The sequence below is a fragment of the Pseudophryne corroboree genome, unplaced genomic scaffold, assembly GCF_028390025.1.
Source record: "Pseudophryne corroboree isolate aPseCor3 unplaced genomic scaffold, aPseCor3.hap2 scaffold_1042, whole genome shotgun sequence".
In the NCBI taxonomy this organism is placed as follows: domain Eukaryota; kingdom Metazoa; phylum Chordata; class Amphibia; order Anura; family Myobatrachidae; genus Pseudophryne; species Pseudophryne corroboree.
Genome location: NW_026967669.1, coordinates 195,108 through 198,827, shown reverse-complemented (window position 1 = coordinate 198,827; position 3,720 = coordinate 195,108).

The following is a 3,720-nucleotide window of genomic DNA, read 5'->3' as shown; positions in this document are numbered from 1 at the left end:
TTTTTTATTGTTTTTTCATTTTTTCATACTTAACGATCCATGTCGACTACGATTGGAAAGGTAAAGTGTGCCGAGTGAAGCGGCAGTGGAGCGAAGGCACCATGCCCGAAGCATGGCGAGCGAAGCGAGCCATGCGAGGGGACGCGGTGCGCTAATTTGGGATCCCGGTCACTTTACGAAGAAAACGACACAAACCCCCCCCCCAAAAAAAAACTCATGTCGACCTTTAGACCTGTCGACCTAGCACATGTCGACCTAGAAACCCTGTCGACCTTCCATCCATGTCGACCTAGTGACTGTCGACCAATAGTGGTCGACCTAAACATTGTCGACCTAGGCACGGTCGATAAAACGAACCACACCCACCTGGCTTACCCGTTCACTCCTCAATGCAAGACAGGTTGAATTAGTGTTCAACCCTGGTAGCTACCAGACTTGAGATACCATGTCGATCAACCATGATTATTTCAACTGGCCCTTTTCAGACTGCACATCAACGTGGATTTATGTGCAGTAACCCAGATTTTTGTGGCAGACACAAAGGGGTATCATAACAAACCACAAGCCAGATAGATCAAGCAATAAACAAGGTTACTGATGAAGTGGAAAAGGGGTCTTTCATGGTTTACTTAACCTGAATGCAATTTGGTTCAGGGAACAATTAAACTACTTGGTATACCAGTTACAAAGGGTTGGTGCCAGAATACTGGCGGTCAGGAGACCAACGCCGGAATTCCAACTGAGAACGCAGCAAGTCCCCTGGCGGTATCGCTGCAAACACCACGCATCAGGCACAGTGGCGTGCTTCGCTAACCACACTCTTATTCCCCCTTGGGTGGTGGCATGGACCACCACGAGTGGTAATACGGTGCGGCAGTAGGGATTCCAATTACATACCAGCCCAGGACTAATGGTGCCCATAAAGTTATGCGATCCCCCGCAACATCGCACCAGCAGTTCAGGTGCGACGAAATCACACCTGAACTGACAAAGTGATTACCATGCAATAGATCGCATGGTCATCACGTGATGGGTGGGTGCAAATATTAAGTGCAGCACTTACTATCATGAGACGCGAGATTACACCAGCGTGCCCGTGCGTCCCATGGTACCTTAAACGTGCATACAATCCTTCGATTTCTCTCACAGATGCAGTCGAAAACAGGATTTTAATACCTACCGGTAAATATTTTTCTCCTAGTCTGTAAAGGATGCTGGGGTCCACTTCAGTACCATGGGGTATAAACTGTTCCGCAGGAGCCATGGGCACGTTAAGACTTTTCAGAGTGTGAACTGGCTCCTCCGTCTATGCCCCTCCTCCAGACCTCAGTATAGGAATTGTGCCCAGGGAGACAGACATTTAGAGAAAACGATTTACTTTTAATTTAACGGTGAAATTCATACCAGCTCACACCTTAACCATGCTGCACAACATGGCATTCAACATAACACATGCCAACAGGCATGAACAATTTACAGCAACACGCTGAAAAAATGACCGTAACAACACTTGTGTAACTACTAACTAGTGATGAGAGGGTTCGGTTTCTCAGAATCCGAACCCCCCCCGAACTTCACCCATTTTACACGGTTCCAAGGCAGACTTGGATCCTCCCGCCTTGCTCGGTTAACCAGAGCACGCCCGAAAGTCATCATCCCGCTGTCGGATTCTCGTGAGATTCATATTCTATATAAAGGAGCCACGCGTCGCCGCCATTTTCACTCGTGCATTGGAGATGATACGGAGAGGACGTGCAGCGTCCTCTCAGTTTCTGTGTTCAGTGTGCTACAAATATCTGTGCTCGGTGTACTGAAAATATCTACATTCTCTGCCTGAAAAACGCTCCATATCTGTGATGCATTGTAGTATAGGAGGACAGTGCAGAGTTTTGCTGACCAGTGTCCACCAGTATTATATAGCAGTACGGTACAGTAGACCACTGCTCTACCTATCTCTGTGTCGTCAAGTATACTATCCATCCATACCTGTGGTGCATTTTAGTTGTGTGCAGTATATATAGTAGGAGGACAGGGCAGAATTTTGCTGACCACCAGTATATAATATATAGCAGTATGGTACAGCAGGCCATTGCTATTGATATAGTACTGGCATATAATTCCACAATTACAAAATGAGCAAAAATGTGGAGGGTAAAATAGGGAAAGATTAAGATACATTTCCACCTCGTGCTGAAGCTGCTGCCACTAGTCATGGCCGACACGATGAAATGCCATCAACGTCGTCTGCCAAGGCCAATGCCCAATGTCATAGTAGATAGCATGTAAAAAAAAAAAAAAAAAAGATCAGTAAAATCTAAATTAAAAGCGTCTGATGAGATGCGTAAACTTGCCAATATGCCATTTACGACACGGAGTGGCAAGGAACGGCTGAGGCCCTGGCCTAAGTTCATGGCTAGTGGTTCTGATTCACATGAGGATGGAAGCACTCATCCTCTCGCTAGAAAAATGAAGACTTAAGCTGGCAAAAGCACAGCAAAGAACTGTGCGTTCTTCTAAATCACAAATCCCCAAGGAGAGTCCAATTGTGTCGGTTGCGATGCCTGACCTTCCCAACACTGGACGGGAAGAGGTGGCGCCTTCCACCATTTGCACGCCCTCTGCAAGTGCTGGAAGGAGCACCTGCAGTCCAGTTCCTGATAGTCAAATTGAAGATGTCACTGTTGTAGTACAGCAGGATGAGGATATGGGTGTTGCTGGCGCTGAGGAGGAAATTGACAAGGAGGATTCTGATGGTGAGGTGGTTTGTTTAAGTCAAGCACCCGGGGAGACACCTGTTGTCCGTGGGACGAATATTGTCAAGCCTTGTGTTGCCTTTGTCAAGCTGTAATAAGTAGGGGTAAGGACGTTAACCACCTAGGAACATCCTCCCTTATACGTCACCTGGAGCGCATTCATCATAAGTCATCTACAAGTTCAAAAACTTTGGGTGACAGCGGAAGCAGTCCACTGACAACTAAATCCCTTCTTCCTCTTGTACCCAAGCTCCTGCAAACCCCACGACCAACTCCCTCAATGTCAATTTCCTCCTTAGACAGGAACGCCAATAGTCCTGCAGGCCATGTCACGAGTCCTCTCCTGCCTGGGATTCCTCCGATGCATCCTTGAGTGTAACGCCTAGCGAGTACAGGAGCTTTCCAACTGCCCCCCCCCCCCACCGCCGGACACTGCGAGCCGCGGGTGGGACAGCGGGACAGACCCCAAAAAATGGGACTGTCCCGCGAAAATCGGGACATTTGGGAGGTATGGGGGTGTGTGAGGGTTATGTCATACAGACAGACGGGCACCGGCTCACTGTGTGCTTGACCCCCCACATCAGCATACTCAGCAGGGTCTCTCTGGTGCGGAGGAGCGTCACTTTCTGGCACACTCCACGCTTCTTAGCTGCAGTTTAGTGGGGCACCTGTCGCTGTGCAGGTTCCATACTGCCTCTGTTATCTCCAGCCCCGGCAACTCTACCGCTAGCTGCAGCGCTGCCACCCGCAGTGGAGTGCGCCCAGCTCATTCACACACTTTAGCCGGTGGGTAGCGCTGCAGAAGTCTGCGCTGCTTGCAGGCTCTGACCCCCTCCTCCCTCCAGCCACAGCGTCTCCTGGGGGCTAACCAGTCATTCCCAGTCTCCCCTTACCACAGTGCCCGGCAGCTGCGAGGTCTGCGCCACGTGCATGCTATGACCCCCTCCTCCCTCCAGCCGCAGCATCT